This window comes from Mirounga leonina, unplaced genomic scaffold, assembly GCF_011800145.1.
Source record: "Mirounga leonina isolate KUSES-001 unplaced genomic scaffold, KU_Mleo_1.0 Mir_165, whole genome shotgun sequence".
Taxonomy (NCBI): domain Eukaryota; kingdom Metazoa; phylum Chordata; class Mammalia; order Carnivora; family Phocidae; genus Mirounga; species Mirounga leonina.
This window is the reverse complement of record NW_023270415.1, coordinates 14,631,716-14,654,207: the sequence shown is the minus strand read 5'-3', so window position 1 is coordinate 14,654,207 and position 22,492 is coordinate 14,631,716. Positions and strand designations below refer to the sequence as shown.

General features: G+C 40.7%; 1 protein-coding gene and 1 pseudogene across 1 annotated transcript in view; both read right to left on the bottom strand.

The window, feature by feature from the left end:
* NKAIN3 (sodium/potassium transporting ATPase interacting 3) overlaps window positions 1-22,492 on the bottom strand; it is a 626,030-nt gene that overhangs the window by 187,914 nt on the left and 415,624 nt on the right. The gene's annotated exons all lie outside the window — the stretch shown is intronic.
* Window positions 18,352-20,271, bottom strand: LOC118015352 (annotated as a pseudogene).

Genomic DNA, 22,492 nt, shown 5'->3' with positions numbered 1-22,492 from the left:
TTTATTTATTTATTTATTTATTTATTTATTTATTTATTTATTTATTTTGAAGACTTTATTTATTTGACAGAGAGAGACACAGCGAGAGAGGGAACACAAGCAGGGGGAGCGGGAGAGGGAGAAGCAGGCTTCCCGCTGAGCAGGGAGCCCGATGCGGGGCTCAATCCCAGGACCCTGGGATCATGACCTGAGCTGAAGGCAGACGCTTAACGACTGAACCACCCAGGCGCCCCTCCATTTATTTCTTAGTAGAGTAAAAAGGGAAGCAATTTAGAAATGCCATTTTGCATTTATTATATACTTTTTTTGAGTTTTACTAGGAAAAAATGTAATAGAGCATATCACAGAAAAATCATTGAATTATATGACTGGAAGAAACCTTGAGAAATAATCTATTCCACCTTGCCTCAATCAGATAGTATTCCTATAAATGACTTCAGACATATATGACTCTGCTTTATGTTAAAACACTTCTAGTAAAAGAAATTTCACAGCTCCATATAATCCACACTCCAAAGCTTCATAGATGTCTCTTTTGAAAATTTCTTCCCTATGTCAAATTAGAATTCTTTGTTTCACAAATTACAATTCCCTTCCTTCCTTCCTTTTATTCTTTCTTTCTTCCTAAATGTAACTTAGAACAAAGAGTACTAAATGTCAAATCAAAACTCTAGATTTCTAATCACATAGGATTCTAATCACACTGGCATAGAGTATAACCTTTGTCAGATCACTTTGTCTCTACATATAAATTAACAGATGTAGGCCTTCTTTAGCTCCTAGGAAGAAAAGAGCTCTATAAATCCAAGATATAATTAGAATCGTTGTTGGTATTATTCTCTTCTCATCAGAAATGGAGAATTAATCCAGTCCCTTACTAGGATTTTAACTCAGCAAGATGGTGTATGTTGCCTATAGATACGAAATCTTCAGGGAGCATTAAGTCATTAATTCTGAGTTGGGGCAGGGCGGGGGGGTGGGGGGACCAATCTGAATTCACCAAAAGCTTTTAATCCAGATTTAGATCCATTCTTACTCTATTACAGTGAGTGACCTTTAAGGAAAAAATTCTGACAGTAATTTAAAAGAAGTTTAACAGAACAGTTCAAAATAGCTAACATAGATTCCCTTGAAAAACATACTTTAGGGGGCGCCTGGGTGGCTCAGTCATTAAGCGTCTGCCTTCGGCTCAGGTCATGATCCCAGGGTCCTGGGATTGAGCCCCGCATCAGGCTCCCTGCTCAGCGGGAAGCCTGCTTCTCCCTCTCCCCCTGCTTGTGTTCCCTCTCTAGCTCTCTCCCTCTCTGTCAAATAAATAAATAAATAAATCTTTAAAAAAAAGAAAAGAAAAGAAAAACATACTTTAGGTGTTAAAGCACAGGATTGGATATTTGACTGCGTGAAAATTCACTAAAAGACTTAAAAATTAAAAATCATGTTGTACAATTGAAACTAATGTAATATTGTATGTCAACTATACTCAAAATAATTAAAAATAACTGTCAAAATAAAAAAAATTAAAAATTAAATAAGATAAAAATTAAAAATCAATAGCTCAGGGTTTCAATTTAAACCCTTTATATGTGTGTATGTGTTTGTGTATATCTTATACAAATATAGACATCAAAAATGTGTATCTATATATTTACATACATAATGTTTAGTATTCCTCTCATTTGGAACCATTCTTTTAAGGTGCGAGGAAACAAAACACTTGATTTTTAAAAATTTGAGTATCATGTGGTCTCCAATGTCAGAGAAGAGCAATGGCAGAAATGGCAGCATTGACCATGATTACTCTGTGTTTTTTGGACAGGGTCATGCAGTCAGCAATTCTGAGCCCCCACTGTCCTCTGAGTTCTGCTTTCAAATCTAAGGCGAGAACAAAGAAGCCACATGACAGCAGGAGTCAACATTGTGCACAGCATAGAAACCAGGCTGACCATATCTGGCATGGAGTTCTTCAGCTTCCCTCCTTCTTTCCCGAGGCTTCTTATTAAAATCATTCCTTCTTAGCTCCAGGCTCAATTTCTGATTTATTGTCAATTATTCTTTCTGCCCTTTCAAGCCTCACTGATCACTGTGGATTCCATTTTCAGAGATACCCAATATTCTTCTTTGCTCTATGTCCATTGGCAATTTCCTGTTTCACCTCATTATTGTTGCATCAGCCTGGATTAATCTTGATACCCTCCTAAGTGGTCCCTTGCATATGGCTTCCTCTCTAACTCATTCTCCATGCTGTTCCCATCTGTACTTACTTTTCTAAAGCTTTCCTCTTATTATTTGTTCAACAAGTATCACTGAACAATTGCCAGATGCCATTTACTGTATTAAGTGCTGGTGATGTGAAGGTAAATAAGACCTGGTCCTTTCACTTGTGGAAATTGCAATTAAGTTTGGCAGAGATACATGTAATTAAATAATTTGAATTCAGTATGATTAATGAACATTATGAGCATGTACAAAGTGCTGTGGAAATAAGAAGAGATCAAGGCTGCCTAAGGGGAGAGGGATTAAGAAGGTCCTCATACAGGAGAAGGTGATATGAAGTCTATGTATTGAGGGATAGGTGGGCTTACATGAGGCAGACATGAGGGAAAAGCTAATTAGGGGCAGAGAGAACAATATTTGCAAGGACAAGGATGATATGAAATATAGCAAGTTTGAAAATCTCTTTCAGTCTTGTGAGAGCATAGTATGTGTGTTAAGAAAGGCAGGATAACTGACAGCAGAGTTTGGATGGAAATTTTTCTGGGGTGGGTTTTACGTGGTAGGTATGCAATTTAGACTTTATTTCATAGTTTATAAATAATGGAAGTAAGGAGGTAATATTTGGCTTTAGGAAGATGGCTCTGGAAAGTATTCTACTCATTTACTGGGAGGATCGGGAACTGGCAGCAAGGAGATCAGTTAGTTTTTTTCAGGAGTCCAGGGAAAAGATGATTAGGGTTCAGGTCAAGGAAGCAATGGTAGGGGGCTGAAAAGAAAAGGCCCCAGTCTAGAGTCTGTAAAAGGGAGGGTTTTTACTGGAGCTATTCTGTCTCTTAATTTGTCTGGTCAAGATTCCGAATTCAATCTCTTCCAGCGAATGCAACTTTTTTTCTTTTTGTTTCCTAGAGTTGGTCAGATATTGCCCAGGTCATTGTGCTTTTCCATATAAATGACATTTGCTCTTTTCCTAGAGTATATTGATCTCCTGTTTCCCATAGACCCATGATTTTTAAATTGGGTTCTTCAGGGCCTTAAGATGAGTTAGAGTTGCTTTAGGGGTCTTGCATGAGGTGCTTAGAAGGACTGGGTAGGAGACCAAGGACCACAGTTCTCATACCTCTACCCCTCACTTCAACAAGGCCAGATCTGCTTTTATTTATTTTACATGTGAGTTTCCCCACAAGATTTTGTTTGAAGAAAGCTGTTTAAACAACTTTAGCTCAAGGTAGTGATTTTAGTATTCACTTAGTATTGACATAAGACTTGGAGGAATAGCCCAATCCATTTTGTGCCACAATATAGAGAAAGCTTGGCCTGAGCTTTTGCTGAAACTATGGAGAAGTGCTACATACTATAGGACTGTAAGTCACACGAAGATGACATTTCTGGGGCCAAGTGTATATGAAGGTCAAAAGTCACACTGGAAGGCTTGTTCTTTCCAATATTTCTAACTAACACACTTGCTTCTTGTAATGGGGCAAATTCTTACATTGTAGAGAGCCAATTATGGAATGCTTCAGGGAGATAAGATGTTTAATTTAAATATCACTTGATCAAGATACATGATGACATCAATGAAATAATCTTCCCACTAAAACGAGGTGAGCTGAATTATCTATGTCCTTTTTAGATAACTTGGAGAACCCAAGGAACCACAGCCACCACTAATAAGAGGAGTCTTTTAGTACTAACAACATAGTAGGAAATGTAACGGACAGGACCTAAGACTAAATGTGAGAAGAGAGAGGGACAGAGACAGAGAGAAAGAGGATGTTCAGGTCTTTCCCTGAGCTTCTGGCTCATGCATCTGAATGGATAATAGTGGTCCTTAATAAAAGAATACACAAGATAATGAGAAGCATAAAAGGGAAGACAGTACAATTCACTTTGAAACAAGTTGAATTGGAAATGCATGAGGAGTATCCAGGATGTAGTTAGATAAATGAGTCCAGAGCTCAGGAGAAAGTCTGGGAGGGGTATAGATCTGTGAAGCATCAATATGGCATTAGTGAAAATTAACAAAGGGATGAACTTGCTGAGGGGCAATTTTTGAATGAGAAGACAAGGCTGAGGATGGAATGTTAGGTGGCCCCAAATTAGGGGATGACAGGGAAAGAGAGCTAATAAATAAAATAGAGGAATGAACATTAGATGAATCAGTAAACCAAGAAAAAGTAGCTCTCATTAAACTCACAGGAGGACAGAGTTTTAAGAATAAGGGAATGGTGATCAGTGTTAAACTACAAACAAGCAATCCTCTGCCATAATTAATTCTTTGTGCCTTCAACTGATCATGGAACAAAGTTCTACTTCTTGGTGTGGAATGGAAATCCCTCCCAAACCTCATTTCTAGTCTTTCCCACAAACCCTCAGGGTTCTTCTGTGCTTGCAAACACAAAATCTTTGTTCTCATGGCAGTTTTCTTTGCACTTTCTGTAATATGCTTTGCGCTCTTCTCCTATTGTTCCTTATACTCGGAAGCATTCTTACTTGTTAGCTGTGCCACCTGGGCTCCTGCTTTTCCTTGAAGTTTGTGGTGGCTTGATTGCAAAAATGGCCCCTGTCTCTATGTCCCTTGTAACATGACTTTGCAGATCCTTCTATCAAGAGGTGGTGTTGGGGCGCCTGGGTGGCTCAGTCGGTTGAAGGCCCAATCTTGGTTTCCGCTCAGGTTAAGATCTAGGGTCGTGAGATCGAGCCCCATGTCTGGGTCCACACTCAGCACTGAGTCTGCCTGAGATTCTCTCTCTCTCCCTCTTCCCCTGCCCCCACCCCCTCTCTCAAGAATAAATAAATACATCTTTAAAAAAAAAAAAGAGTTGGAGTTTATTTCTCCAGCTCTTGAATCTGGGCTGGCTTCTATACTTGCTCTGGCCAATAGAATGAGCAAAATGTAAAGCATATCAGTTCTGAACCTAGGTTTTAAGTGGCCTTGAGAACTTTCATCCTCTCTCTCGGAACCCTACTCTGGCTTAAGAAGAAGCTGGGGATGGTCTTCCAGACAATGTCAGATCATGTGGAGAAGAGTCAAATCTATGACAGGCCAGCCACCAGCAGTGCAGTGCTGGAACATAGAAGGGGACTCAGCTAAGATGAGTGGAGCTGCCTGCCTGACTCACAGCTGATCACAGATGCATGGGCATTTCTTTTTTTCTTTTTTAATTTTATTTATTTATTTGAGAGAGAGAAAGAGAGTGCATGCACAAGTGCGGGGAGGAGCAGAGGGAGAGGGACAAGCAGACTCCGTGCTGAGTGCGGAGCCTGACGCAGGGCTCGATCCCATGACCCTGAGAGCATGACCTGAGCTGAAATCAAGAGTCAGATGCTTAACGGACTGGGCCACCCAGGTGCCCAGGTGCATGCATATTTCTAACTGTGCCAGAAGACCTATTGAGAGACCTTAAAACTCATGAGAAATAACAAATTTTTATTATTGTAAGCCACTGTGTTTTAATATGGCTTGTTATGCAGCAATAGCTAACTGACAGAGTGGTCTCTATGAACATGCCTGATGAAGCTTGCCAGTAAAACAATATATATATAAAAAAAAAAAGCAGAACAGCCTCTTTCCTTTCACAGAGGCAGGCGACCTGAGATGAGGCAACAGAGGAAGGCAGAACCCAGAACATACAAGGCCGGATGGTCCTCATTAAGAATTTCAGAATTTAACGCTATCAAAAATACCAAAAAAAAAAAAAAATGTTTTCCTTCTCCCCTGGATTAAAAACTGAAAAACCACCACCAATAACAAAATCTTAAAATTATGTCTAAAGTTAAAAAGTTTGGAGATCTTGGGACGATTGGAAATCTATGTGAAAATATGCAAGAGCCCTCTGTTTCCTTTAACTTGGGCCAGCATGCTGTGAGAGCCCCTGCCTCGACTCCCGCCTCCTTCCCCTGCCCCCTGCTTGCTGCCTAAGCCATACACTTGCAACAGCACTCAGAGTCAGAGACAATGGAATGAGCACATCTCCCCCCTTTCTCAGGTTATATTCCAGAGCGGAGGCACGTAAGATCCTCCTAAGTTCATTTGAGCCAGCCTCTCTCCCGTAACACCTGCTTTAGTGCTGTAAGCACTTCCACGGAGGAGATAATGGGTAATGCATGATAAAGAAGCACAGGTTGCTACTTAGCTTCAAGCACTTATAAAAACATTGAACTACGGACTTGAAACTGTGGATCTCTAAGATCTGTGAATGTTTCTAAAGGCCTCCGGAAGTTGGACAACTCGATCCTGTATTCTAGGTGGCAAGGACTGTGAGCCTGATACCCTCGTGCATTATAGCAGGGCAACAAGTCGTTACCTTCCTGATTTAGTCCACGGCTTCTAGTTAGGATCCCGAGGATCAGGGAACACAGTGGGAACTGGGAAAGCAGTTAACAACCATAGTGTTGCCCTCCACCCTCCCCCGTAGACCCCGTGCACTGAAGCTCATGACTTTGCACTTTCCCACAGTGTAGCTTATTCAGACAAACTCAAGCTGCTGCCTCATCAGCAGAACATTTTGCTTGTGTGAAACGTGTGCAGCTGTCAGGGAAAACCTCACAGGCTCTGCCAACTGAGACACTGGCTGCCAGTATCTCTGTCACAATGCTTGGGTTCCTACCTGCCCAGCTTCTGGACAACTGTCTACTTGTTGGCCCTGCCAGCCAGGCAGACTGAGACAGAGACAGAAACTTCCATGGAGGTGCTGATGCTGAATACCTTGTGCTTTTCAGTGATGAATTTGGAAAACTTCCCAGACTGTACATCTGCCTTGGCATAATATCGTGTACTTCAGAGAATGAGGCTTTCAAGGGAGACAGTGAGAACAACCACATCTATTCACAGGGGAGGGAGACATACCTTCCTTCTTTCAGGGACAAGTGCCTGCCTTGTTACGCTCTGCCCCTGTTGTTGTAGCTGCCGGTGAATGTGTGTAGTCAGGAAGTGCCCACTTGGCACACAAGCCCCGCTGGGGTGAACCCTGTGATTGACACACTGCCCAGCCAGTGCATCCAAAGGAAGCTACTTGGGGTGGGTGGGGTGCGCCAAGAAGGACGCTCAAGTATGCACACAGCAAGGCCAGAGGTCCTTTGGTGCTCTTACCCTTCTCATCAACGTGTAGTATCTGGTTTATCTTTTTTGTTTTTGTTTGTTTCTTTGTTTGTTTTGCACTGTGCTAGTCAGGTAGCCAGATGCCAGTGAGCCTCTTTTGGTAACACCTGAGGAGACAGAGGTTCAATGTTTCATAATTTTCCTTAGAGAGCACACAGGCCCAAACTGGTACTTTGTAAATCTCTTCACTGGGATAGTCATCCTACTCCATGATGAAATCTCATATTTATATTCAAATTTACATAATTTCAGGGTCCAAGAGACAAAGATACAGAAGAGGAAATTCTGATGTGGGCATAGGAATTCTGGGCACCTGGGTGGGATTAGTAAGAATATCTGAACACTCTTTAAAATGTGTTCTGACAAAAACGTATAGTGAGTTCCAATAAGGTCCATTTTATAAAGAAAGAGAATCTTTTAAGAATAACACATAATCCACTGAGGTTTTAAAAGCAGGTTTATCAGGATGACAGTGATTGTGGAATGTACATTAATGGGACAAAAGGTCTAGATTAATTGCTTGGGAACTTCTGATGGGGTCAAATCCATGCTTACCTGAAAGGCAAAATGTACAGCAATGTGCAAGCATAAGTTTTTTTTTATTTTTTTTTAAGATTTTATTTATTTATTCATGAGAGACAGAGACAGAGACAGAGAGAGGCAGAGGGAGAAGCAGGCTCCCAAAGAGCAGGGAGCCCAACGCGGGACTCGATCCCAAGACTCCAGGACCATGACCTGAGCCGAAGGCAGACGCCCAAACATCTGAGCCACCCAGGGAGCCCGCATAAGTTTTTAAAACCAGAAGGAAATGAACAATGTGAGATGAAGTCAAATTGATGACTTCAATGCCAGAATGCACAAGACGAGGCAGGGAAGGGATGTGGTCTGTGGGTGCTGTGTTCCATGAAAGCACGTATCCAGGTAGAGAAAACAAAAACAAAACAAAACAAAAACAATGCATGAGATTAGAGACGTGTTTCAGGCATCTACCTAGAAGGGATGATACACAAGCACGTTTAGTCACATTACAACAGCAGTGGGTCTAGTGATGAGGAGAAATTTAGAAACTCCATCTAGATATCTTATAACTTTAAAATAAGTTCCCCAAAGGATATAGAGCATAGTTTATCTTAAAACTTGTCTCTCTCCTCAGGGCGCCAGGTGGCTTAGTTGTTGGGCATCGGCCTTAGGCTCGGGTCATGGTCCCGGGGTCCTGAGATTGAGCCCCACATCAGGCTCCGTGCTCTGTGGGAAGCCTGCTTCTCCCTCTCCCACTCCCCCTGCTTGTGTTCCCTCTCTCGTTGTGTCTCTCTCTGTCAAATAAATAAATAAAATCTTAAAAAACCCAACTTATCTCTCTCCTCAACATTATAGAAGCAAATATAATAGCAAATAAAAATTGGAATTAGAATATGCAAGCTATAAAAGGAATGCATATGTTTGCCATTGCTATTTTACATGTCAAAAGAGACTGAAAAACTTTATTATTAGCCCCAAGGTTAATTTAAGAAAGGACCTTTCAATGTTCCATATTTTGATAGAAAATATAAGCCATCCTGCAACCATGCAATCTGAAGAATGGGTGAAAACATTGGAATGCTTATTCTTGATATAAAAAGACTTTGTAGGGTGAGATGATACATTATGCTTATTTGTGTGTGTGTGCGTGTGTGCATGCACGCACATGTATACGCACAGGTGTGTAACAGAAGGTGAATTTGTTCTTTATATTTCCTTTGTATGTGTCCTCTTAGTACCCTGCTGTTTTCATTCATAGCAATTCTTTTTTTTTTTAAGATTTTATTTATTTATTTGAGAGAGCAAGAGAGAGCACAAGCAGGGGGAGTGGCAGAGGGAGAGGGAGAAGCAGACTCCCCACTGAGCAGGAAGCCAACTCAGGGCTGCATACCAAGACCCTGGGATCATAGCACTTCTAATATTTGTAACTTGTAATTTGTAATTACTTTGGATACACTGTACCTCCTTTAGACAAAGTATACATTTGTTTTATTCTCTGCTCTATTATCGGGGTTTATTCTAGGGTTTGCAACAAGGAAAATGCTAAATCAGTATTTTATGAGTGAATTAATGAGTGATTCTGGACCATTACTGGACAGGAATAATATTTAGCAAACACCCACAATGACAAAACAAACACTATGCCAGCTATTTATATATATTGATATCATTTAATCTTCCCTAGGATTCCAAAAGATAGGTATTATCAACTCTATTTTGCAGATGAAGAAACGGAAGCCTACAGAGACTATCTGAACTATCTCTATCTGGTTAGGTCTAAGACCAATGTTCCTTGGACCATGATGGACATCCTCTGTGGCCCATAATGGAAACAGATGCCAACTCAATATAAGGACGGACTCGCTAAGAAGTCTGACAATTCTGGAATGCATTCTCTTATGAGGATCTGAATTATCCATCAGTGGAATTATGGAGTCTGTTTGACCATCTGTGAGGAGCATATAATAGAGAAGATGCAAAAGGAGATAGAATTAGAAACCTGTAGTGTTCCTCTCAATGCTAAAACTTTAATTTACTGTGTGGCCATATGCTGAAGTGGCAGAATAATATGGTTCTTCCCCTCTCTTGGTATTATCCCCTTTTGCTCTTCCTTTTAAAGCAGATGGTTGCTATTGTACTTATTGCCCCAGGAGAATCATATACAGAACAACAGTCAGAAGGTCTGCTGATGTCTTTTGGCTTTTCTGTTATAGAAGTCTATGCCTTCAGGGGAAGCTGAAGGGTCAGGGGCACAGACAAAATTTTTAAGAGAAAGATCAAAACAGAAAGTAGGGCTTCCCCACCAGTTTGAAAAAGATAATCTGGACTGGTGAATGAGAATTGGATGAACGAAGGACAGAGGAGTTAATCGTAAGCAAGGTGCTTCATGGAAAGCGATACTCTTTAGCATCCTTCCTGGGTAGAGCCATGTGGTTGTAGAATTATTCCAGAAAGGGTTGGAGGGGCTTGAGAATACAAGGGACCATGCCTATTTTCAGGTAAAACCCTGTGAACCCGGCAAAGTGCTGTCTGGAGGGAGTATCTAAGCATACAGAGCCAGAGAGAGTACCAGGTGACACCAGGATTAAAGAGACACATCCCGACCCAGAGCCTTGACTTTCAGGAGCCTCTCCAAGCTCAGACACAAATCTGGAGAAGGTAAGGAACAAGGGCAGTGGAATAAGGGCCTTGAGGATTTGTTCTGAAGACTAACAGGGGCCTTGAAGATGTCTTTTTAATCCCTTACTTGACATTCCTTTGTTTTTCTGCTGCTTTTATATCGTTGAAAACACACTCCTCCAATGAGAATAGTTTAATGTCTGTATTCTGAATAATCCAAATGTGATCTTGGGATGGAATTCACACTTTAATGGAGTTGACTTGTGTATTTTGAGAGACTGTCTTTATCCATTTTGCATTAATTTTCCTACTCTTAAAAAAGAAAGATTGAAAGAAAAAAACTTCCCTAAGTTTGGAGCCTTATATAACGTTACACGCTTCTGTTTCCCCCAGAGGAAATTGTTCGCTGAAGTGGGAGAAATGGTCGATACCATCATTCTCTCCTTTCTCTAATAACATGCTTTTTCTGTATGTTGTACAGAGTTTGTCATGTCAGTCAGGATCCTTTGTGAAACAGGCACCAGAAGTTTTGAGAGATTTAATGAGGAGAAATGCCTGTGAAGGATAAGGCACAGAGAGAAATCAGCAGGGGAATTTCAGTCCACAATGCCAGTGTGACACCTTGGAAGGGAGAGAGGAAAGGAGGAGGGTTGGAGGGGAAGGTCTTTGGACTGCATGCCGTGTGGCTCTGACAGAGGCTGACAAGGAGCACCCTGGTGGAGTGAATTATTGACAGAGAGCAGAGTTTTATTTTTATACCCCAAAATATCATTTCTCAATAACCAGTTGCTCATGTTTGTTATCTACCCTTTATGGAGTTAATAATATCTATTCTCCTGCTGCGTGAGAATTTGACCTTTGGCAAGTCTCTACTTCTGTTCTGCTGGTAACTTGGTAAAGACGATACGTGCCAACTACATTATGAAGCCACATTTAGTGTGGTAAAAAGTAACCCATGACTGACAAATTACATCTGGACTGGGATTATCTATTATAAATGCTGGTGAAAAGCTGTAATTTTTGGCTTGCCCAAGTAAGCGCCATGTCCCTAATGGAGACTCTAGAAGCTGTAAGTATGGGGGTGCTACAAAAAACGTGGGCTCTCCTGATGTATGAGGCTTTTAAGCTAGTGTGGCTCCTGGACCTGTCTGATGTTTTAAGAAGACTCAAGGAAGAGGATAGCTGACATTGCCCTGCTGGCAAGCTGTGGTGCCTACCTGCATCCACACGGTGCCAAGTGTGGTCTATGATGGTCTGGAGTCTCAATGTTTAGTTGAGCCTAAGAAGACTCTCCGTGGATGTCACTTACATATAAAAGTACTTGAAAAAAAAATTGCAGCCACGACAGAAATGACTGGGAGAATATCTGTAAGTACCACTATCTATGTCTTTAGAGTATCCTTGAGGAATCAAACGGCTGCTTAGTGGTCCACCATCATTCCCAATGGGGCAAAAAGTCTCCCTTCTTCTCCCCAACCTCTTCTCGACACATCAGCATTTTCTTATGTGGATTCCTAATCTTTATTTTCTTTTTCTCCCTCCATGTTAATTGCCATTTTTAATAAAAATTGCTAATATTTTTTGGGAGCTGACTACATTCCAGATACTCTTCTTAAGCACTTTACAAACATTATTTCATTTCACTTAATCCTCACAACAAACTTGAGGTGGTTTGATAATCCCCATATGAAGACTAAGATAGGTTTAAGTAACTTCTCAAGATCATGCAATTATTAAGCCATATAGCTTAATTTATAATTCAAGCATGTCATCTGGGAGGAGATTTGAAGTCATATTCCAATGATACAGAGGAGTCTTTAACTTTCCCTTCGGTAGCTTATATGAGTAAACTTATTTATAGAACAAATACGTAAAGATACACGTTCTCATATTATTTCTTTGAGAGTGCATCCCCCCAACTTCAAGTCCCCTTATTACTTCTAGTGGAAAAGAAAAAAATGTCCATATGATGTGTTTTTCTTATTGTCAAAATAGTTTTGACAAGCTACAATTGGAAAGGTAAAAGAAATTAAAATAGAAAGTCTATGGTTGTGACAATAAAAGATAAATTAACTGAGTATCAACTCTACGCCTAAAATACTCTAGAGGAGACTGTAAACTCTGAAAGAAGATCAACTACATGACATTGAGACCTTTTCCTTAGGAAGGTAGGGGAATGTGGAAGTTTTATGTGTTGGAATCTCTCATTCAAATAATCTCAAAGTTCTTTCTAAAACAAAGCTGATCTAATTGAGGTATCATTTAGTAACCCTGCAATTACATATGCAATTTTGAAAGTAGCAGCATTTTATCACTTTTAATGTGGGCATTCAGAGAAATTATGGCTCACTGGGAAAGGGTCCTCTTTGAGTATCTTAACTAGTTGTTCTTACCAAGTATGATGATTCACGTATGGTAATGCCATGTTTCAAGATCAAGGGGCTAAATAGTCACAAATAAGCTTTTCTCTTTTGCTAAAATCATTCTAGTTCTAACTTCATATTTGATAATTTTGTATTCAGTTGCTACTGTTTCAAAACAGTTTGTGAGATCTCTACAATATATATGATGTTATTTAACTTATTAAAAATATTGACTTGTGTTTCTAACTTTCCTTTAAAGTCCCAATTACTATAATCTGAGACAAAATTGGTTATAATTGAACAAAATCAGCAAGGAAAAAATACATAGTTAAATGGATAATTATTTACCTGGAATAACTGAATATAAATATATGGTGAAGCATTTTTATAAAGAGACAGTAAGACATATAAAAAACTCAGCCATCAAAAGACTTAGCTCAAACCACACATTATATGTTACTTTACTGAATTTCAGGGTTTAAGAGATTGAAATATCCTACTACAAAACATAAGAGTTCTACAGATTATGTCCAATGAAATAATGAAGTCACTTTTGTCCCACCTCTGGTATTGGTATGCTGAATTCCCCAGCTTTTTTTTTTTTTGCCTAATTAGGAAAGGGAAGAAAAGTAAAAGAAAGGGCAATAGCCAAAATCCTTTCTAAGTCATTCATGCCTCTTGACAATTACAGGGTGTCTTTTGATAACTATATCAGTTTGCTATGCCTGCCATAACATATGACCACAATTTGAGTGCCTTAAAGCAATACAAATTTATCATTGTACAGTTCTGTAGTCCAAAAGACCAGAAAGGCTGGGCTGCAAACTGCTGAGAGACTCACAAGGCTGAAAATCAAGGTATCAGCAGGGTTATACTCCTTACTGGGGGCTCTGAAAAAAAATCCACTTCCAAACTCATTCAGGTTGGTGGCAGAATTCAGTTCCACACAGTTGTAGGACTAGGGTCCACATTCCCTTGTTGACTGTTGGAGCCCAACGCAGGGCTCAATCCCAGGACTCTGGGATCACGACCTGAGCCAAAGGCAGACACTTAACCAACTGAGCCACCCAGGTGCCCCAGTTCCCTGTTTTTAAAGGCTCATGCCATTAACTAGGGCCCACCAACATAATCTGCCTATTTCAGGGTCCCTGACCTTCATCACATCAGCAAAGTCTCTTTTGCCAGTAAAGGAGCATATTCACAGGTTCCAGGGATTAGGCCATATCCACCTTTGGGACTATTCTGCTTCCTATGCTGGTAAGAGTTGGTCATATCTTTATCCTCTTAGGTCTTACCCCTACCAGATGCATCCTCTAACCTGCACCTGCAGACTCTGGATGTGTCCCCTAGCTTTTGCTTATTTCTGTATGGGAAGCCTATGACTCTTTCCAGAAATAGCCTGTTTCTGAGATCCCTATTCTTAGTGAATTCTAAAGTTGACCCTTCTGTCAGCTTTATGCTGTCCCTTCAATTCTGACAGATGATCTTTTCCCTGCTACTTGCCTGGATGTTGGAATATTCGATTTTCTCTGTCTTCTGTCCTCTCCTGGTTGATCAGCATGGTTTCTAAACTTGTCAATGCCAACCTGGATCTCCATGTCTTTTTGGAGGATCTCAAGTCTTTCCGTGGTTTCTCTGGTTCTGGCCCTTCAGTACCATGAGGCATTGTGGTTCTTATTCTTAATATTTATTAAAAGCTATCACTAGGTCTGGAATGTTACTAAAATGTCCTCTTTGTGTTCCAGCATTTATTCACTAGAAATATGACATGTTTATTAGCTGTGGCTTAAGCTAGTATCTATGTGTTATATGATAAATCAAAATTATCTTTAAAAAACTCAAAATTATTTTTCAAAAACCTATATGACTAGGTTAATAGAAAAAAAAACGTTAATGCAGCCTGAATCAACTATTTACTAGACATTTTTGATAAGTTATTGAATTATGATATAATTGCGTGGATGCTATTGCTAACACCTGAAATGAATGGGTTGTAAAATATTCATCTTGGTAATTTGAGTCATTTTAATAAATGAACTGTATTAATATTGTAGTAAGCTAATAAGCTACTTGGTAATTGGTTATTAGGCAACCAGAAGCTAACTGTGGGTATTGAGTGGAATTGAGTAGTTACTATCAAAACTCTTACTGGGCTATTTCAAATATTATGTGACTGCATAAGCTCAAATTACAAATATTTATTTTCAGTCTATTGCATGCAATGCACTGCAATACAAATGAGATAGACATGGATTCTTCCCCCAAGACACTCACCCATTAGAGGAGGTTAGCAGGTACCTCAATACGTGGAATTCAAGGTAAAAAGTAATGAATGTCCTACCAAAGGCACAGATGAAGCATTACAGAAACTGAGAAGATAAGCAATAGCACGGAGGCCCATAGGGGAAGGGAGGGAAATCTGAAGGGGGAGAAATCAGAGAGGGAGACAAACCATGAGAGACTATGGACCCCGGGAAACAAACCGAGGGTTTCAGAGGGGAGGGGGTGGGGGAGTAGCCAGGTGATGGGTATTAAGGAGGGCATGTGTTGTGATGAGCACTGGGTGTTATACATAACTAATGAATCACTGAACACTATATCAAAAACTAATGATGTACTATACAGTGGTTAACTGAACATAAAAAAACTGATAAGAGAGGAAAAAATGACTCTGCTATCAAGAAACATATCTAGTACCTACTCTAGGATAGACATTTAATAAATATTGAATGTATCAAGCCTCGCATTTGATTTGAATCTTGATATATTTAGACTCAGAAAGAGGTGAAACCAGCAGTCTATCAAATGAGGAAATGAAAACCAAGGCACAGAAAGAGTGGAAATTCTCATGTTACTGCCTTTACCTCTGTCATTTAGATCTCTGTCATTAGGTCATTCTCATCCATATTCTTCTCATCCTGGTTTCTGTTACCCAGTTTCACCTGCCTTCATATCCTCCCTGACCAGCACACATGGACATGCAAAATCTTATCTATACCACAGCAGAAAATAAATTGTTGGCCATTCTCTTCTTTCCATTCCCATCATCATCATCATCCCAGATAAGCACCCATCCCTTACACCGGGTCTATTGCAGTAACCTCCCAAATGGTGTGCGTGTCTTTAGTGTTTGGTCCCTCCCAAGCTCCTCACTGCCATTTAAACTCCTCATGGTAGAGATCTGAACATGTCATTCGCTGCATCAAAACATGCTCCTTTATTATTCTCAACAATAAGACATTCCTCTAAGGTAGAGAGATTTCCTGAATATAGTCTGATCCTTACTTTGGCTGTCAAAGGCCCTGTGATCTGATTAAATCCATGGTCCTCTTGCCTTTTACCCCAGTTGTCTACACAATCCTTCTCTTCCAGCCTTGCTAGACTACTTGTTATTCATCGCCTTCCTGTTCTGCTCACATGCTTATTGCTTCCTATACATGGAACCTCACACATCCTTAAAAATTCACCCTTTTAGCTACTATAAAGCTCCTTACCTTGTTCTCCTCTCTGGAAGTAATTTTTGTCCACTTGTTTGGATCCATCCTAACTTCTGTACTTTTCCTATATCCCAGTTCATACTGTCTCACAGTAGAGTTAAAACTAGCCTTCCAACTCCTTGGGGGAAGAATACATAATTTTTTTCATTTTATATCCTCACAATGGTTCCTTAACAAATGATCAGTAATGGTCTAATGAATGGATTGTTGCCACGTGGTCCCTTTCTGTTTTATTTCTCTGCAGAATATTTATTCGCTATTTGATATTTTCTAGTGGGATGGTTGACTAGATGAATTTCCAAACATCAGAAAGTAGGTTTTATTTGAGAGACTTTTAAATCTTTTTCATCACTAAAACCTTATTGCCTAGGATAATGTCCAGCATGTCTTAGGCACTCACCCAATAAGTGTTGAATAAATAAATGAATGAATAAAACTAAAAATTTAAGAAATAGTGTTGGTGTCTTCATGCACAAAACAGCTTTATTTAGTGCCCCATAATCACTCTGATATATCAGAAAGACACTTTCAAAGTATTTGTGGGCCTATTATGCTTATGTTTCCAGGAATCTTGTCACATTTACCATTCACATGTGGGAAGTATAGAATTCTTTACAGTTATATGGAACATGGATATTTTAAAGGTTTCTCAGTGATGCTGAAATTTGGGAGATAGGAGAGCTCAGTAATTATCTGCTAATGTTTCCTACTGCCTGAAAAATTTTAACAGGTTAATTTCTAACATGCTCCTTTATTATTCTCAACAATAAGACATTCCTCTATGGTAGAGAGATTACTTAGAGCCCTCCTACATGCTAGAAAGTACACTTAGAATCCTTACTGAAATGATAAAGCCTAAAAAATGGTAAAAGTTACTTTCTCTTAGTAGATGTAAGTGATGGAGTTCTTAGACTCTAATCTCAGACAGACTTGGGCTTGAGTGCTGGTTCAGACAATACTAGCTGTGTGAGCTTGAACAATTTATTCCAACTCTTGTCTGTACAATAGGGTAACAATGATACCAATTTTAGAGGGCTGTGGTGGGGATTAAGTGAGATGCTACACAGAGGTACTAATGGAAATGTGCATTTCTTATATGCCCTGAAGTGTGCGAAGTGTTCAATGTGAATTGCCCCCACTCAGTCCTCACATTAGCCCTTTAGAGTCAGTACTATTATTATCCTTATTTTTCGGATTGATAAACTGAGGCACAAAGAGTAGTAAATAGTAAATAGTAACATGGTAAATCTTTCATAAATATATACCTAACATGTTTATTTGCATTGATCGATATATATTGTAAGCATTTTTTAATCAAACTATTTTAATAAATGACCTATTTTTTGTATATATCATTTGATTAAAATATATGTGACTAGTAATAACGAATGCTTAATGAGCACTACATTGTACCTGATGCTTTGTTAATACTTTATGTGGCCATCTAATTTAACCCTCGCAGTCTGCCTATGTGATGTGATATTCCTCCCCATTTTGCAGGTAAAGAAACTGAGGTTTAAAAAGGTTAAGCCATATGTCTGAGGTCACAAAGCTAGAAATCGGTAGAGTCAATATTTAAACCCAGGCTGTCTGATTCCAGAGTTGGTGTGAGAATCCTGTCATGATGACATGGCCTCCAGCCTAGCTCCTCACATTTCTAGAAGTTTCATATAAAAACATGAAAGGAATGGAGTCAATGGAGAGAAGGGTCTTGAGAGTAGTACTGTGGGTACGTTAGTTTCCTATGGCTGGTATAACAAATCACCACTGATCAGGTGGCTTGAAACAATTGGAGCTTATTCTTTCACAGTTTTAGGAGCCAGACGTCTGAAATCAAGGTGTTGGCAAGTCTGCACTCGCTCCAGAGGCCTGGATCACAATCCATTCTTTGCCAATTGTGGTTTCTGGTGGCTGTTGTTGTTCCATGGCTTGTGGCTGCTTCACTACAGCCTGTAGGACGAATGTCTTCGAATTTCTTTCTGCTCTGTCTTCACATTGCCTTCTCCTCTGTGTGTGTCTAATCTCCCTCTGTCCATCTCTCTTAAAGACACGTGTGGTGGCATTTCTCAGGTATCAGCTCCAACATGGGCAGTAAGAAATCCGTCAAGCCAGCTGCCTCTTCCTGGGACCACTCATACTTCTCCACTAGCACACTAAAAGGCCCCAAGTTTTCAGTTTCATGATGTGCTTCAGGTCACCTTTTTTGGTGAAAAATTCCTTGGAATATTTTCCTGCCACAATGAGCTTGTGAGGCACCTTCCACAGAAGTTCTATGATCAGTGCAATGTGATCTTCATCTCGAGTGTACTCTTCCCCCGAATGAGGTTCGGACTAATAGTCGCCTGTGGCCAGTTCAAAGGCCATGCTCCAAATGTCAGCAGGGGTATTTCAGCCAGATCCTATCAGAACTTCCAAGGAGCGATACTGCCTTGTTTGAATATCTTCAGTGAAATGTTTGTGCACCCAACAGGCATTTCCAAGATCAGCAATCTTCACTTGGAGCTTTTCTGCATTTTTTGGCTCAAGGGGATTAACAAGAAAATTTCCAGCAGTGGATTTTCCTTTGTTGTCCGATGGTCCATTTTGTTGTTGCTCTTGCTTATCTTCACAGGGTATCTCTGCCCGAATGCCTTCTTGAAGTTGGCTGATGTCCTGTTCACTGAATGACTGGTCTACATTTGGTGAAGCCTGGCACGTCATGGTATCTGACACCTCAGAGGTTATAGGCGTACAAGACTCTGTTTCTTGAGATGGCTGCTGTCTCCATTTTGGGAGCTTAGGAAACTAGGTTCCTGCTTCAGATTCTGGACATCACAGTCATTAGCATTATGTAGATCCTCTTTAAGCCTCAATGCTTCTTTATTACTCTTTTCAGTATAATTAACGATTTCAATTACTCCATTGCAATTAATTTCTGCTGCACTACCCTCTACACCATGTTCCACAAGTGTCTGATCCTGGTCAATGGTACTTGATTCTTCAAGTTTTTCTTGGGTCATTTTATTAGGTGGGTTCTCTTTCAAGGGTCTTTCAACAGGACTCTCTGATTCTTCTTGCTTGTTTGGTCTTTTTTGCCCAGGGCCTGACTCTTTCTCCATTTCCTCAATTTCCTGCATTCGTTTCTCTAGTAATTCTGCCTGGTGCTTCTGCTTCTTCTTCAATTTCTTCTTCTTCTTTGACATTTTCTCAGCTGGTTTAGGCTGGGGCGCAGTATTGACTGCAGATCCAGAAGGTGGAGGAGCTCCAGATCACTGCCATTCTGTTGCTTCTGCAGCCAGTCTTCGGATATACTGCTTGTTCACTGACAACAAGATGTTTTCTGGTTTAATGTCAGTGTGGATGATACGGCACTTGGTGTGTAAATAATCCAGACCCTGTAACACTTGCTGGATAATTTTTTTGACACAAGACATTGGAAGCCCTTGATAATTGGACTTGATGATCCACTTGAACAGATGATGCCCCAAAACTTCAAGCATCATGCAGATATGTGTTCTGTTAACTTCTGATATTTTAAAGTCATCTAGTAGTTGAATGACCATTTCTCTATTTGGATCATTAAGGTCTGAATTATGAACTGATTTCAGCAACTGGGTTTCATCTAGTACTGTTTCAGTATAATGTTTAGCACTTTTAACTACTTTCATTGCCACAAGTTTCTTCCCTTGAATATCCCATGATAAGCACACTGTTGAAAAGTGTCCCCAGCCCAACTTTCAGATCACATGATATCTCCTATTGAATAGATCTCCGATTTTCACAAGATGATAACCTCCTTTACAATAATCATTGGGATCTTCCTGCTCATCATCATCAGACCCCAGAATCTCCTCTTCCTTCTCTGGTAGATCACTTTCAGAGTGGGGAGCAGAGCCTCGGTGTTGAGTTTCAGATTTCCTTTGGGCTTTTTCCTTCTTGGCCTTTTCTTTTGGGCCTGGAGTGCAAGCACTTTCTGCTCCATGGTGAGACCAGTAACTGCCAGGTGCCTGCACACTTGAGTGGCCCACACTGGCAGGGACCTTACCATAAAAGATAACATTCAAAAAATTCCAGGGATTGGGGCGCCTGGGTGGCTCAGTTGGTTAAGCATCTGCCTTCGGCTCAGGTCATAATGTCAGGGTCCTGGGATCGAGCCCCACCTTGGGTTCTCTGCTCAGCGGGGAGTCTGCTTCTCCCTCTCCCTCTGTCTGCCGCTCCCCCTGCTTGTTCTCTCTCTCTCTCTCTCCATCAAATAAAGAAATAAAATCTTTAACAGAAAAATCCAGTGATTACACCTGGCATCTATGGGGCCACCCACTAATGTGGGGAATATTTACCAAATCATTTAATCCATTGGTTGTGACACTATTATTCTATATACCAAGAGTGGGAAAAATACCCAATGTGGGCAGTCCACTAGGAGACCCTCTAACATAAAATGCAGATAAGGACAACATCTTCAGTGTAGAAACAATTCAGAAAAAGAAATCCACCACACAGAAGGAGAGGGGCATCTTGCCCGCCTCAAGCTTGGCCACCTCTGGGCGCTCTAATGGGTAAGCCCTAGAGAAGTGTGAGTGATTTGTAATGGGAAGTGATTCGTATCTCTGTGGGCTTCAAGACCAGCACAGCCACGGGGGCTCTAGGTTACGTCACTAACCTTTCTTTTATAATTTACCCCAGGAAATGAGAACATCCAGACTCCTGGAGGAGCTGGCCTTATACAAGGGAAACTTGTAAGAATCAGTGGGCCTTAAAGACACAGGAGGGGAGGGGCGCCTGGGTGGCTCAGTTGGTTGAGCATCTGGCTCTTGATTTCAGCTCAGGTCATGATCTCAGGGTCCTGGGATGGAGCCCCGCGTCAAGCCCCGAGTCGGGCTCTGGATCTCAGCAGGTAGTCTGCTTGAGGATTCTCTCTTCCTCCTTTCCCTCTGCGCCTCCTCCCACTCCCATGTGCTCTCTCTCTCTCTCTCTAAAATAAATAAATAAATCTTACAGGGGACTGTAGTGCATGTGGCAGTTCAGCCCCTAATGACTAGTGCACTCTTGTTGTCTCCCCCGGCTAGATGACTCTCAGTTCAGGCCTTTCCCAGGAATTACTTTCTCTGGAAAGAACTAGTGTAGCCCGGGGTTATGCCCCCTTTCCATATCCAGTGCTCCATGCAGGAGTACAAAGGAGAAGCCTTCTTGCCTGGATGGACTACTGGGATGGTTTATCCCAGCTTCAGAGCTCACCTTGGAATGGTGTGAGGCCTCTACTGGAAGTGTATCCCTCTCAGTGTCTCTCTGTTAATCCTGCTTCCCTCCCTTTCTTACAGGTCTCAAGAGCACATCTCAGTGGTCCTGCAGCAGGTAATGTCCATTCTGTTTTCTGCAGAATCCTACTTACTGGATATTTGAAAAATGCAAAAACAAACAAACCAACAAACCGCCAAGCAAAAATACAAAAGTTCCAGGATTTGTCCAGCTGTGCACCCTATTTAAAGGTTATTTTACTGTGAACTACCCTAAAATTGGGTTACAGATACCTAAGCCATATCCCCAACTCAGCTGTAAAGTTAGAATATTTCTAGTTTTTAAAACATTTTGTAGGGGCACCTGGGTGGTTCAGTCATTAAGCGTCTGCCTTCAGCTCCCAGGGTCCTGGAATCAAGCCCCGCATTGGGCTCCCAGCTCCGCGGGAAGTCTGCTTCACCCTCCCCCACTCCTCCTGCTTGTGTTCCCTCTCTTGCTGTGTCTCTCTCTGCCAAATATATAAATAAAATCTTAAAAAAAAAAAAAACCTTTTGGTAATTTAACTGGATCCACAAGAGTGTGTACTGTTTTTTAAAAGATTTTATTTATTTATTTATATATATTTATTTATTTTTAATTTTATTTTATTATGTTATGTTAATCACCATACATTACATCATTAGTTTTTGATGTAGTGCTCCATGATTCATTGTTTGCGTATAACACCCAGTGCTCCATTCAATACCTGCCCTCTTTAATACCCATCACCAGGCTAACCCATCCCCCCACTCCCCTCCCCTCTAGAACCCTCAGTTTGTTTCTCAGAGTCCACAGTCTCTCATGGTTAGTCTCCCCCTCTGATGTTCCCCGCTTCATTTTTCCCTTCCTACTATCTTCTTCTTCTTCTTCTTCTTCTTTTTCTTCTTCTTCTTCTTCTTCTTCTTCTTCTTCTTCTTCTTCTTCTTCTT